The sequence below is a fragment of the Tachypleus tridentatus genome, chromosome 13, assembly GCF_004210375.1.
Source record: "Tachypleus tridentatus isolate NWPU-2018 chromosome 13, ASM421037v1, whole genome shotgun sequence".
In the NCBI taxonomy this organism is placed as follows: domain Eukaryota; kingdom Metazoa; phylum Arthropoda; class Merostomata; order Xiphosura; family Limulidae; genus Tachypleus; species Tachypleus tridentatus.
Genome location: NC_134837.1, coordinates 63,009,608 through 63,026,081, shown reverse-complemented (window position 1 = coordinate 63,026,081; position 16,474 = coordinate 63,009,608). Strand labels below are relative to the sequence as shown.

The 16,474-nt window shown below is 34.1% G+C and overlaps 1 protein-coding gene across 1 annotated transcript in view; it reads left to right on the top strand.

Annotated features, from left to right (window-relative positions):
- The window catches only part of LOC143236996 (fringe glycosyltransferase-like), a 38,799-nt gene extending 35,902 nt beyond the window's left edge, over positions 1-2,897 (top strand). Inside the window, exons 11-12 of the mRNA XM_076475776.1 lie at positions 471-568; positions 2,685-2,897. The gene's annotated coding sequence lies outside the window, so the exon portion shown is untranslated. The remainder of the gene's footprint in view (positions 1-470; positions 569-2,684) is intronic.
- Positions 2,898-16,474: the final 13,577 nt, after the last annotated feature.

Here is a 16,474-nt window from a genome sequence, read left to right as displayed (position 1 = left end):
TTCCACGCAGTATGTCCTTTAAACTAACGTATACTTAAGCAGCTAGAGAATTATACTGGTATTCAGGCATTCCATATAAAGACATACCCAATGAACATAATGCAGCGAGACATTGCGTGCTTTGGACACGTCAACTTCGCTGTAGTGCTGCTGTCAGGATGCACCGTTGTTAGATAGAGCACGACCAGACGTGGCAACATGGACTGTAACGAGGTGGTGAGGTTCTAAAATTGTTTTAACATAACGTATTTATCATTTGTATAACATACATTCACACACAAAACAGATTCTTTTGTCAGTTAAAAAAACCAATAGAATCCCATGGTTGTTTATAACTTGTTACATTTCTTTATTTACGCTTCAACGATAAAGTTCTTATAATAAATTTTCTAAAAGTGAAACACGTTTATGTGCAGCCCTTAATGAGAAATGACATGAAAACTAACCGAGCTATTTGTTTCTTGGAACAGAGACGAGGATGAACAATGAATACAACAAGAACAACCGAAGAATGTTCTCTATACACGACATCAGTTCCAGCATGTTCGAGAATCGACTGTTGTAGAGGGTAAGTAAAACCTGCCCATGAAACGTAAGTCGCACGTTCCCTTGACCGCGACAGCCGGTGTTCAAACGTTCTTATCGTGTCCAAAAGTAGTTAAAGCAATTTAATGGTACCGGAATTTCCCCAATAATAATAATAAGCTAATAAACAATGTAGAGAGCTATAACCGATACATTGTTTATATATGAGTATGTAATCTTCTGTTGGTGTTTTGGAATCTTTACCAGTCATCCATTCCCTCGTATTTTGTGGTGTATTCAGTTAACATCAGTTAAAGGTCAAGTGAAATGCTTCTTGGTAGAAAAGCAGTTGAGTCAAATTTTAAATTTTGCTAAGTTAAATCACGTGTCACTTGATAACGTGATTGGAATAACACGGTCGTTATACAAACGGCCTGCAACGAATCGCACAACCATTAGCGTTATCAATCACGTAAACGCACATGTAATGAGGAAACTTTGCATGTTCAACGTTTCACTGGTAGCAAACAGTGTATAGGCAAGGAAACAGGCTTGCTTCATTCTTCTAGCATGCGAAAAACAGTGAAATTCGACCATGAACCTTTTATAATGTGTGCAGAAGGTGAAATACGGCTATTCCTACTTATATAATGTTTTCAGGTAGGGAAATACAACTATATCTGCTCTTCTAGAGTAAGAAAAAATACGGTTATACCCGCACTTCTGTATAACGGAGACTTATTGTTCGGTGATGTTGCTACAGCCATAAATAATACATTTCCGAACTTGGGACTAGAATGCACCATTATTAGATTTCATAGGGTGCCCTAAAGTTTTATGAAAAATGTTATTTTTATTTATATGTCGAAAATTTTCACTAACATCACAAATAACTAATTAAGATAGCTAATTACTTCATTCCTTGGACTTAAGTGGACTGCTCTTATATTTATTTTTTCCACTTACTCTGTTTCGTCAAACGGGTACTGCAGGAATATTGTATTAGCTTTCACCACGATGTTCCAATCACATACTAAAACTCGTACGAAGTACTCCACTTCAAACCAAAATAGGCCCGACATGGCCAAGTGGTTAAGGCGCTCGACTCGTAATCCGAAAACAGCGGGTTTGAATTCCCTACGCAACAAACATGTTCGCCCTTTCAGTCATCGGGGCGTTATAATATGGCGGTCAATCCCACTATTCATTGGTAAAAGAGTACGCAGTGGGTGGTGATGACTAGCTGTCTTCCCTCTAGTCTTACACTGTTAAATTAGGGACGGCTAGCGCAGATAGCCCTCGTATAGCTTTCCGCAAAATTCGAAAAATAAAACAAACAAACCTAACCAAAGGTAGTTAAGTAAAAATAAAAATAAAAAGTTTTAGGTTTAAGAACAAAACAGTTTTCAAAATTAAATTAATCACAAGTATCGTCTCTAACCAAAGGTTTTCATCTACTCAAACTGACCTTTTCGATTTTTGAATAGGTTGTGAAATAAAAAAATTAAAAAAGATGTTTCTAAAACTTCCTCTATGGTCAGATTTTGGGTATATTTTCGACAGACCTTATTGTGCCGTTTTTCTTCCAGTCTTTACATTTCACGTTTTTTGGCTAATAATTTGATAAACTACGCTAAAACTCAGTCAACGTACGAAAACAGGCAAATAAACCAGTCACAAATGTTTGCAAAAAATGTAATGGTCGCACTTTAAGGATTGCCTTCCTTTTTATTTTTCTTGACAAGTTTAATGTAACCCAAGTAAACTGTCAATCAATAAACTTAATTGTTTTTAGTGTTTATTCTTATTAATAAATGAAAGAAACCATCTCAATATTGATTTGATATCCATTTTGTTAATAACTTCAGTAGCTTAAACTTGAGTGTTTTCCAATGTTCCATTTGATAAACAAACTGAACAACCACCTGAAACAATGTTTTGTGCAACTTATTAATTTGATTACGTACATTCAAACGCTAATGCTCCCCGCTAGTAGAGCGGTAAGTCTACGGATTTACAACGTTCGATTCTCCTCGGTGGGCTCAGCAGATAACCCGCTGTTGCTTTGCTATAAGAAAATCACACACACAAAAGCTAACTATTATAAGAAAAATTTCAAACTTAAAAATAATTTATATATAATTCCTTTTTATATTTAGGTTGAAACCATAGAAAGAGTTTGGCGCCATCTACCGGAGTTATCAATAAAAAAACGTGTCTGGTGTCGCAGCAGGTGCTATTTAAAATTGCTCTAGGCTTGATTTGTCTCATCATTTATCGTAAAAAAAATACTTGACTGTGTAAAATGATTTTTATTTCGCTCAAAGCCATGCTATTAAATGTAAAGTTGAATTAAAAAGATTTCATAAAAACGTTTTATCGTGGTTTATTTGATGCTTACGGCAATATAAAGAAGTGTTGAAAATCAATGAAACAATAGAACAATCTAACGGAGTTAAGTATGGATGTGCTGCACTACTTTTATATTTTTATTTTGCAGGTTATAGAACAGTTAAGAATTACAATATCGCTTTTGGAACCAATGAAGACAGGGAAATGTATTAAGATTAAAAATCAAAAACGAAGTTTTTCTTGGGAGAGGGAACATAATGAAAGATAAAATCTTTACAAGAAATTTTAGCCGGCTAGTTTCACAAAAATAATTGTCATCATTAGGGTTAGTATAATAAAAACTAGTTTCGCCTGAAATTTCTGATAAAGATGATATGTTTCAGTGTGCCAAAAAAACAAAAAACAACAACAAAACGTTTAAACGTCGTTTTTGTTTTTCACTTTTAGTATATAAGCCCAATACCCTTGAAAAGAAATTAAGAGAAATATTTATTTTTTATTAAAGGATAACGTAACTGTCAGTAGCGAGATATTTTTTACAATAATGCTCTGAAATAAAGCGCAGAAGAATATATTTTTGGAATGTTGTTTCACATTGATCTTGTACTTATCGCAATGTACATGATGGCTCTATTTACTAAATTTGTAAAAAAATGTTTTTTGACTGTTAGAGCAAAATTACTGAGAATCAAACATACTTTGTACACCTTGTTCTATAAACTCCACTGGCAGAAGTTGATATATCTTAAAAAAAACCGAGTTCATTTAAAATAGTTTTTAATAGAACAAGCTTTGAATGTTCAACGGACTCCATCTTCCTGGAGTCTTTTGATGGATGAAGTTTCGATCTCTATGCTGAACATATGACACATCTTTTAAGAAATTTTAAATGCACATAAAATAGGTGTTAGTGGATTTGCATTGAATCATTAATCGACTCCATCTTTCTGGAGTCCTGTAGTGAACAACGTTTCGTCGTTAAGCTGAGGCCTTCATCGAATCGCTAGACTGAAACGTGGCTCCCCCCTTCCCTCCAAGACGTCATCACGTAGATGGGAACCATTGAAGATTCAACACCAGTGCTACCTACGCTGTCAAGTCCATCGTGGTCACAAAACAGGTTTTTTAATGGAGCTTGAAATGTACGAGACTGTTAATTAAGAGTTTAGAGTGGGCGAAGGTGCGAGCAAATTATTAAAGAAGGTTAGAAGATGCGAAAATTTTTATAAAGTGTGTTTATCTTGATAACGTATATATTCGTGCGGAAAGAATGAATTAATTAACGTTTTCATCGCTAGGTGCAATTAGTAAATTATTTTACACAAGAAAAAACAAAAAATAGCACAACATATATACTGTGTTAAGTATGATTACATTTTAATGTATAGTAATTACGCCTTGGCCTACACAAGTTACAAGTAATAATTGGACGTTTCGTCAAACCACAAGAGTTTCTGACTCGACTTAGACAATAATAAGGATCATCTAAGCATCACTAACAAGCTTAGCAGGATAAATAAAAAGATAAAGAGTTATAAACGTGTTTTGTTTTGCAATTTTCATTTCGTACTTGTTAACTGCCCCCCTTTGTTGGATATATGTCTTTTTTGTTGCTCTGTATATTCTCCAATTAGTTTTTTTATCACAATTCCATAATTTCAAAGCGATTTTGCAACCATGAATTTTTGTTCGTAAGACGTTACTGAAACGTACGTTATCTAATATCTTCTTGCACTGGAGGAAGTCTGAATTATGGTAATTAAAGAAAATCCTTGTTCAGAGCTTCCTTCATTTATTCTTATTTAACTAAATCTGTTCTTCTTTTTTAAGACATGAAGTAAACAAGTTTGTAAAGTCGAAAGTATTAACAGTCTAGTATTTTTCAGAGACATATGAAACTATTTGGTGGTTTGTATTTACAAAAATTATTTAGAATATTATTTTCATAAGTTGATATCGCAGGCCAAATGTGGTCTGATGGTTAGCTAGTCGGGCTACGATAGGAAGGTCCAAAGTGACTTAAGCTGCTGATCGACTTTAAAACACCAAATAATTGTTGTTTTTTTACTTTAATTACCCAGTTAACTTCTGAAGAATAGGATTATTTCTAGTTTATAAAACGTGTTTTGTCAAGAACTAAAATATTGATTAAAACTTCAATGCCTGTTAGAAATCATTGTGGAGGACGTTTTGAACCTGTGTAAAAATAAAAAGAACAATAGTTATTGGTTTGACCGGTTCAGAAACTAGAAACGGCTTCGCATTCTAGATGTATCAGTAACACATGAATTATGTAACTAGAAACGGCTTATGTTCTAGCTGAATCAGCAACACACAAGTTGAGCAAATGGAAAATGCTTTACGTTCCAGCTATGCCAATGGTAACACAAGGGTTGAGCAACTGGAAGCGATTTAATGTTCTATTTATGTCAGCAACACACAAGTACAGTGTTTGAAAATTGCTTTATGCTCCAGCTATGCCAGTAGTAACACAAGGTTTGAGCAACTGGAAACAGTTTAATGTGCTATTTATGCCAGTAACATATGAGTCCAGCAATTGGAAATATATATAATAACACACATATCCAACAATTGGAAACAGCATTCTCGAATCTTATATATATTTATGTGTGTGTGTGTGTGTACTACTAGAGCTTGTTTATGTGTTCTGCATTTCGCGTAAAGCTACACAATGGCTATCTGCGCTAGCCATCCCTAATTAACAGTGTAAGATTAAAGGGAATGCAGCTAGTCATCACCACTCACTGCTGACTCTTGGGTTACTCTTTTATCAACGAATAGTGGAATTGATCGTACATTCAAACGCTCCCACAGCTAAAAGGCGAACATGTTAGGTGTGACAGGGATTCGAACACGCGGCCCTCAGATTACGAGTCAAACTCCCTAACCACCGGTCATGCAGGGCCAAATTGCTATACTGCACACACATACACACATATCCATTGCAAGAAGTTCTATATATATCACCATATATCTTGCTTTGCTGGTACTGGTTAATTAACGGCCTGTCGTAAAAGTAAATTTTATATATTTTAGTAAAACAAAGGATAAGAGACAAGTTTATTTTAAATTCATATCAATGTGTCCTTAAATATCGTAAGATATTGAATTTGTTTAATATAAATTATACGCGTCCGTTTGAAGACTGATTTTACTTTGTTGATAAGAGCATGTGTAGTAAGAAACACCTTTCGTAACATGAAGATAACATATTTTCTCTAGATCCATCATTTAAAAAGTTGTGTTCCTCATCAAACACAAACGGTTTCATTTTATATTTATGTATATGAACTTAACACAAACTATTCTTTGACATCAAATTGGGTTGCACTCGTACCCTTCACTATTTCCGAGAGCTGTTTTTTCCCGCACAAAGTTTCAAGTTATTTTATAATTTAAATGGTTCACTTGCGTGAGAATTTTCTCTTTTCAAGGTACAAGTTACTGGTTAGCTTGGAAATCAGATCCGTCAATACCCACCCCTTGTTTAGGATAACCAGGTCCTCTAGGACTTGATAAAAGTCGAGAAATGAATCCGACCACTTCATCATGTTTATGGTGTCAGATATTCCAACGTGTACGCGTAGAAACTTGATAATGCCATATTTGTTTGCATGTCCACGTGTTGTAATCGTCGCAGACAAAAGAATGAGTCAAACACGACAGCAAAGAAAAATAAATAAATAAAAGCAGCGCAACGTTTGTCGGAAGTTACAGCACTTTGGATATCAAGAGCACTTGGACTTAGAAAACACAACTACCTTATCAACATGCACGTAGTATCGAAACAACTCAAACACACGGGAATACACTTTGGGAGGGAGGCTTCATCACTTCTTCTTTATGTGTTGAAATATTATTTGTTATGGTATTCAGCTAATTTCCTGAACACAGTTACCTTAAGATATTTTAAATTTACCAGCTTATTGAACTATTAACATTTTTATGTTGTTGGGTAAAAACTGTAAGGTAACTACAATATATGTTACATTGTAGGACGACCAAACTATTTATATATATATTGCAGGATAGCCTTGGTGTATTTTATACTGAAGGACAACAGTAATCTGTTACATCATATGGTAACCCTAACATGTGTTATAAGATAATCTTGGCGGTGTTATAGCGGAGGATAACTGGAATATCTTACCTTATAAGAGGACGATAACATGCGTGTCACATTGTATAACAATCTTGGCATGTGCTATAATATAATATCTTTTTTTATTATTATGTTGTTGTAGGGTAACCTAGGAATGTGTTATATTGGAGGATAACTGGGATATGTATTACATTGTAAGATAACCATAACGTGTATCGTATTGAAAGGATAACCATGACATTTATGTATATTATAGAATTCCTTTTCAGATATTACATTATAAATTAACCGTGACATATGATATATCGTAAGATAACACTTACAAGTGTTTACTTGTCGTTCTGCATTATTAGAAACTGAATACATATCATTGATACTATATTCTTGATAGCAGTAAAGGTGTAAACAATTAGTTCTGATAGACGATACAATAGTGGGAAATCAATATTGTCCTGTGAATAGGTAATTTAATAAAAAATATACTGGTTTTAAACTGATTATTTTTGTAAGTGGATTTTAGCAACGATAAATATTTCTGTGGAAAATATAGACACTTAAAAATCAGACTCCAGTTATTGAAATAATCGTCAAGTTCTAATAAGAAATATAGGAACGACAACAAGACGATAGTTTGAAGATTGAGGCTAATGTTAGTAATCCCACAGACTTAACGCACACTTGGCCCTGCTTCAGCTATGTCTACCCTCCCGTTAACGTTTGTAAAGTTCCTGTCGTAATCACTGAAAAAGAAATATATAGTTTTATAAGATTCACTCACTCTGGGATAATCTATAATGATAAAAGGACGTCTCTGTGGCTCTGTATGTGTATATATGTGACCGCTATAACCTCAAAAGAAAAGAGCCTAGAAATCTGAAATTTTGCACACATACTAAGACGACCTTGAGGGTGTACACTTGCGTATTATTACCTATCTAAGTTCGTGCGCGCATGTGTATCTTTTACGCGAAAAACCACATAGAAATTAAATGTTATGCCATACTTACATGTGAGTACGCATCTTTTTAATGAGGAAAGCTAGTGAAAAATTACATGGAGAAAAGGTTCCTTATATTACAAATAAACATCACGTACAGACACACACACAATAACCTAAAAATCTGAAGTTTTGCATCCATTCTAAGTAGGCCCTAAGAGTGTAAATCTGGGTATTATTACTTATCTAATCCACGTGCATGCGTGCATGTGCGTAAGCATCTTTTTAATGAGGCAAGCTGGCGGAATACCTCATAAAAATAAGTGGTTCCTTATATAACATCTTCTGATATACAGAAAAACTAGTGCGTTTTAGTGAAATGCGTACTAACAAAGGTTTTTTGTCATGTTGCGTAGCAACAAAAGTATAGTCTAATATTGTTGTTAACCTATGTACTGAAAGCATAAAATCAAATGTGCAAACCACAAAATTAGGAAAATATTTGTTGATTTCTTACTCTAGAGTCTCCTTTGAATAAAGAGGTTTGTTTGTGCTAAAATGACAGTTATATAAGAGAAAATAACTTAATTGAGAAAGGGTTTGAGCTTAATATCAAACAAGACGTGACCCACGTCTTATATAGGCTAGTTAACGTGACCTTATTATGACATCTATAATATATCCACCTAATAACCCGCGCGGAACTGGTATTTTAAGTAGTCTATAATAATAAAAGGGCATATCTGTGTAGTAGAAGCGGTTCCTTACGTTACAAAATACTAATTGTACCCTTAGGGTGTTCACCTGGGTATTATATTATTTATCTATATACGTGCGTGCGCGAAGCTTCTTAATGAGGAAAACTAGAAAAAAAACACATAGAAAAGAGGCGATTTTATGTTTCTGGGAAATAAAAATGTTTAAACTACTTTTGACTGTTCTTCTATGCTAAAATAGGTTCATAATACATACTGACATAGTTAGTCAATCTAGAATATGCCAACTTAATAACTCGAGCGAAGCCGGGTACTGTAGCTTGTCCATAATAATAATAAAAGGACGTGTCTTTGAATACGTGTGTGACCTTAAAAGGTCCAAGAGGATAAAATTTAGAAACCTGAAATTTTGCACTTATACTGAGTAGATCCTGAGGGTGTTCTACTGGGTGTTATTACTTATCCAAGTGCGTGCACTCGTGCACGTGCGCATCTTTTTTTGAAGCAAGCTAGCGATAAACCAGATAGAAAATAAATGTTTTTTTATATAACAACTTCTATTATGTATATGTATACACACACACATTTTGGTAACAATGCATTCCAGTTACAGTTTTATGCTAAAATGGGTTCAGAATATACACGCTATTAACCTAATAACCCGAGCGAAGCCGGTTACTTTAGTTGTTACAGAAATAAATTATTAATACAATTTAATTTAATCTTTAAATTTTTACCCCATTTTATTCAAACGGTTATATGGCAAAAGTGTCCACGAATTACTGGAATACTTAAATATTATCTTACATGATTTTGTTTGTTTGGAATTAAGTACAAAGCTATACAATGGGCTTTCCGTGCTCTGCCCACCAAGGATATCGAAACCCGGATTCTAGAGATGTAGGTCCACGGGTATACCGCTGTGCCATTGGGGGTCGATTTTACGTGAAACACAGTTAATAGCCATTCGTTTTACAGTTTAGTTCTTCTGGATAACGTGATCAATACAAGTATTAATTAACGGCACTAGACTGGCTTAAAACCATTAATATATTTGTAAAACAGAGTAGGCCTAGTTTTGTTATTTCAGAAGAAGCTGAAAAGCAAAGCATTGAGTAAATACGATTTTCCTAAAAACTTGTGGCCATTTTCATACCGTTTATTATGTTAGCCTTGTTTCAGTTAGCACTCAATTAAGTCAGACAAAGAAAAAAAATAATTATTTGATGAGACTTTTAAAATATGGACCATAAATAAAAATGTATTTCTGGAATAAAAAAAAAAGATCGTTTCGTATGCTGGGTAATTGTAAACATTTATTATTGAAAGCAAAGAAGAATTTGTTATAATAGGTCAACGTCATATTTATCACATCAAGTACCAATTAGGATACTTACTGTATAACACTTTTGCTCTTTTTTACTATAATAGCGTCAGAAATAATTCATTAAAACATTTCATATTTAGTGATCATCCTTGTTAATCTGAAGATGACCTAAGAAGGTCGAAACGTTGTTCTCTGCTTTATTTGCCTTCCTGAGATGCATGATTATCCATCAATTATTTATTTTTATTCATTACTATATTACTTAACAACTATTTGATGCGTTTCTATAACCGTATTAATTACAACAGTTTGCTACCTTAACTTCAGTTTTAGTAATACGAAATATGAATGCTCTGGGACAGATGGCAGTGCTCAATTACCCAGATAACGGCGTCATAATGCTTAAACTAACATTAATAACAAATGTAAAGTAGACTTTTAAGTCAGCTGTAATAACTGCTGTATTGCTTTAAAGCGTACATCTGCATCAATGGGTTTTCTGCGCATGAATCAAACATAGAATTTTTCATATTATAATCCTTCAAGTTTGCCGCTGAGCCATTGAGGTGAGCACAGTAACTGTAATGCTTTGCGATAAAAATTCCTTTGTTTTAATTGTAGTAAAGTTTGGTCTCCCTTATCTCAAAATTAACGTCCACACAAAGTTTGTGCATGAAATTTGGTCGAGTTGGACATATTTCTGATTGTTCATTTTAAAATGTTTCTTTTTCTGTTTCACAAATAACATTCAGCTTTGTCACAACGAATCTATAAGCACAGTTTTATCTATCTGTCTGTTAGGCTTAGTGATAAAACTTAATTTTTGTTGTTTAAGATTCATTGACGTAGGAACATTAATACGTATAATTATTCGCGGATCTTTCTTTATATTAAAATACTTATACTTGCGAGTTCTGGGCCCTCTTACGGAGCCTTCCTTTCTCGACTCGTAATCCGAAGGTCGAGAGTTCGAATCCCTGTCACACCAAACATGCTCTCCCTTTCAGCCATGAGGGCGTTATAATGTTACACTCAATCCCATTATTCGTTGGTTAAAGAGTCGTCCAAGAGTTGGCAGGGAGTGGTCTTACACTGCTAAGTTAGGGACGGCTAGCGCAGATAGCCCTCGTGTAGCTTTGCGCGAAAGTTAAAACAAACCAAACCAAATACGGAGCCTTCATCGCAAACACAAGTATTTTAATGTAGAGAAAAGTCCGTGTATAATTACAATGATTTATTTTTCTTGGTTTTTATGCAAACTGTTCGTTATTTTTTATGTTATTCTTTGCAAACGACTGATTGTTTTTATTATTTAAAGATGTTGTTTTAGGAAGTTTTTGTTCTACCTAATTTTAGCGTAATTATTTAAGAATCGTCAGTCATGGCTCCACTGAATAGCCAACAATCTTTTGAAAACCGTCATTTGGTTTTTGCTTAATGCAAAGCAATACAATGGGCTGTGTGAGATGTGCCCACGACGGGCATAAACATTCGGTTTTTAGCGCTACAAGTCTATAGACGTACGGCTGTACCACTAGGGGGTGTTAAAACCCATTGTTGTAATCGTTACGATCTGTACCATCACCAGAGTATAACTGTTAATCAGTTACTGACTGTTATTCATTATTATTATTCATCAAATTAGGAATACGGTATTCAAGAAAAGCAGGAAGATACATCAGTTTAATCTGGAACTTGAGAAGATCTAGGCCTTAGGGCCGTAATGGTGTACATTTTCTCGCCTCTCTCAGTCAAATAAACCTTGTTTTCAGTCAATCTCACTTTCTATTTGCCTCCTACAGCGATGAGATTCCACAATGTCGAGATTATTTGTAGACTTGGAAATTAAAACATGCATGTGTCGTCGACTTTAAATATGTCACACAGGTTTGGAGAAGTTTACTTTGAATGTGTCACACCGGTTTGAGGGAGTTCGTTTTAAATGTGTCAGACATTTAGAGGATCTACAAAAGAACTTGAAATACACTGGGGTATTTTGAACTTGACTTCTCAGTTAGAGAGAGTTCAAGGTCGTTTGAACAATAGAAAATCAAAAACCATTGTTAACTGACGGATCTCATGCAAGGCCGACAGCAGTTTCCATGTTTTCTTTACATGTGTCTGTTGTTTTTTTTTAATCTCAATTTCACATGTATCTTAACATTATTATTGATACCTGTAAAGTCTATGTTACAATTTCTACTTTATTTAGGCCCGGCATGGCCAGGTGGGTTAAGGCGTCCGGCTCGTAATCTAAGGGTCGCGGGTTCGAATCCCCGTCCCACCAAACATGTTCGTCCTTTCTGTCGTGGGGGTGTTATGATGTATCCGTCAATCCAATTATTCATTGGTGAAAGAGTAGCCCAAGAGTTGGCAGTGGATAGTGATGACTAGCTGCCTTCCCTCTGGTCTTACACTGCTAAATTAGGGAGGGCGAGCGCAGATAATCTTCTTTTAGCTTTGCGCGAAATTCAAAACAAACCAAAACCTTGTAGGTTTACTGCAACATGTTAACCTCATGAATCAAAGGATTTAAAGTTGTGTCGAATTCCAGTTCGATTTACCTCAACAAGTTTATTGCACGAGCACCTTTTCTTAAATTCTATATTAACAAATCCAATATTGTTGTTTATTTTCCTCGCGGGTTTTGAAGAGTAGGCATGATATTTGTAAACCGGTTGAAAATATTACTTTTCAGTGGAAACTCCTTGTTGAAACTATACAATAGACGAAGGTTTCTGATTATATGAACATCTTGTCATCCACTTGACTTGTCGATATGTTTTGTGGTAAAACGGACACGATCAAACACCAATATTCCACTCGACTTTTAATACTACGTTCTTTTAAAGAAAAATAACGTTGGTATGGGATGATATGGGAAAAGTGTTATTATGTGTTATGGATTGATTTTACAGGAGACATTCTCGGTTGTGCGTTATGGGTTGATTTTACAGGAAAAAATTTGGGTTAGGGGTCGAATTTTTAAGGGAATTTAAGTGTTATGGGTTGATTTTATAAAGGATATTCTGGGTTATGGGTTGATTCTACATGAGACATTTTGTGTTATGGGGAGGAAATTTTCTAGGTTCTCTTGAACATTAAAGTGTAAAGAATCAAAAGTTCATTTCTCATTGTTTTCTTTATCACGACAAAGAGAATTTTGAACAGTAGGTAATTATACGTCAGTAATTATGATTCTGTTCGTGATACATCTGCATGTGAAAATCACGCGAAGACACACAACAAACTGATAGAAGATTTTGTCATTGGATATGAAAATGTTCAATATTTATTTTGAAAACTAGTAATCAGTTGTTTACAATTTCTAACAATTACTTTCAGCATTGTAATTATGGAAATATACTTTCGTTAATTTAACTTATTTTATCGTCTTTGAAATTTTCATATATAGGTTAACGGTTTGCAAATCTATTTATCTAGGTTACATTTTAACTTGCTTAATTTAAATTGCTCTAGAAAGCATCTTTATTGCTCTTAGGTTCGAACGAGAATTCACTTTTATCTGTCTACTAGAACATACTTTATAAAGAAGAAAATTAAACACTTGTTTTTGTGTGATGTGAACGAATCCCGATCTACTTTTATAGACAGACGGTTTCCCACCAGAGGTCGTTTATACAGTCACTAAAATAACTTCTTGGCTTAATCACATATAGTTTCTGGGCTTATGGATGAGCCAACCATACATTGTGAAGTAAGTCATTTAATACGTGACACAATGCTAGTGATATATCTGTGAATTAAAACAGAAAGCTGTTTGACATATTATACACAGTTGATGGTATCTCTCAGAATCCAAACAGAAAGCTGTTTTACATATGATACAAAGTTGATGGTATCTCTCTGGATCAAAACAGAAAGCTGTTTGACATATGATACACAGTTGGTGGTATCTCTCTGGATCAAAACAGAAAGCCGTTTTACATATGATACAAAGTTGATGGTATCTCTCTGAATCGAAACAGAAAGCTGTTTGACATATGATAGAAAGTTGATGGTATCTCTCAGAATCCAAACAGAAAGCCGTTTTACATATGATACAAAGTTGATGGTATCTCTCAGAATCCAAACAGAAAGCCGTTTTACATATGATACAAAGTTGATGGTATCTCTCAGAATCCAAACAGAAAGCCGTTTTACATATGATACAAAGTTGATGGTATCTCTCAGAATCCAAACAGAAAGCCGTTTTACATATGATACAAAGTTGATGGTATCTAACTGGATCGAAACTTGGACTTCTTCCAAAATTTTTTTACAACATAAGTTTGATAGTTACTTAACAATCCTGATTCTAGCGAGAACTGTTTAGATCTAAGTATAAAAATAAATTTTCAAAAGCCTTATTTTCCTACATACAGTCTTGATTCAAAGGTTGTAGATAATATATTTTAGATTTATTCAGTAATATATATACAATATAACTATACTGTGTTGTCACCACAGGTGTCGCTAGGTATGTTTTTTTTTTGTGTTTCAGTATGAGGTCGAGCATGGTTCCTTTATTCTATTTTTTTTTTCAAGACCCCACATTCCAGCTCGGAGCTACACCTCTAGCTAACACTCATGTTATTTAAGTGTAACAGTCCTGTGTATATTGTAAATTATGACATAAATACGATATCATTATTTAAGTATATTTATAAATATTAAAGGTATGTTATTTGGCATGTCTTTGACAAGCAAATAAGATGAAGGTAAAATGAATAAACTTGTTAAAATTGAGTAGCCAAAGCACATGCGCAGCGTCTAAACATATCTGTAGGGACAGTTAAATGTGTCGCGATACGTGAATATTATTTTAAATGAAACTTCAGGATAACAGCAACGTTAAAACCGACATCATAGAAAGGTTTAACAGGCGCTGAAACGTGGGCTTTCATTATGTTGATTTGTTAACTTCTTAAGAGTTAGATACACAACATCTCACTGCTATCAGCTAAGCAGTTTTCTCCTGTTGAAAGAGAAATTAAAATCTAAGTCTTTAAAACAATCTGAAGGTAAAAAAGTGAAAAAGAAAAAAATTACATTTCTCATTATAGCTATAGGGTTTATCAGAATATGTACAGATTTTGTTAGAGATGTCACATGTATATATCATGACCGGACGTCTGACCAAGATTTAAACAGGTTCATTGTTCTCCTTGTCCTTTAAACAGAACTTCTAAGGAATAAGTTCAGTGTCATATTTGTCCTTTAAAACAGCTATAAACAGCCATTCTAAGAAAGATTTTTTCTTTTACTTTTTCTCCTTTGAACACGACTTCTAAACAAGATATTTCGTTTTCTCTTTGTCCTTGTTACATATTATAATTTATCTCGGAAGAGTTTCCAATTTATTGTGTTACGCACGTTACGTTTTTATGAATTTAAAAGTTAATTAAATGTTAACATGTATCAAACTTATGATATTTACCAACAAGATTGATACACACAATTTTCTTTCTTAGCACAAATATATTTTAATATACAAACAACAATACAATTTATAATAATGGTTATTACCAATAGTTATTACAAATAATAATTTATATACAAAACCTTTACAAACTATACTGAGTGTTCTATCTGGTATAAATATTTTAACGACGGTCCAGATCCACGAGACGCAACTTACTTTTATATTGATGCACAGATACATTTCACTTGACTAGAATACTAGCTAGCTCTATTCTTCATACAAGAGTTTTACACCGACGACAATATTTAATGTCCTCTTTGGAAGACTGACGTCCGACGTTAATTCTCTGAAGTAAACGTTTCGTGATGTTCGAAATCTATAAACGTTCCTGATGAAGTATCTGTAGTTTTCCGACTAATAAGCGTTTATCACAGTTATAGCTTCCGAGGCTTATAATAGCGATTAAAACCGTAGCAACCAATAATATTTCGTCCTATTTCTTGGAGCGTCAGTTTATGTAGTTTAAGGCGATATTCTCGTATGTTCAACAATGTTCAGAGACACGCTAGCGTTTTAGTAAAACATATATTTTGATGCTTACTCTAGAGAATCTTCTACAAATTTAGATAGATAACAGGCGGGACTTGCGCAATACACATTCAACAATATACATCGCATGCATCAGACTGAAACAAATATAGGTATTAAAATAAACGTATAACGTAAATCTGTTTCATCCTTTGAACAGGACTTCAAAGCAATATATTTCTTGTCATATTTGTTCCTTAAACAGTTTTAAACGAAGCTTCTAATCAAGTGACTCTTGTCGCACAAAACATATTGTGCTATTAGTTCTCACATATACCGTAAATACTCGCGTATAGTGCGACCTTACATATAAAGCGCAGTATGATTTTTGGCCTTTCACACTAGTGAAAAAAATAAACGCCCAACTATAGTACAAAAAGCAATTATAGTATCTGATCAGCCTTTGCGTAGTGAGAGGTGTTAATGTTGTATTAATTAGTAACCAAAGTCTGCAATTGTGCGAGCGAATAAATACCATAGC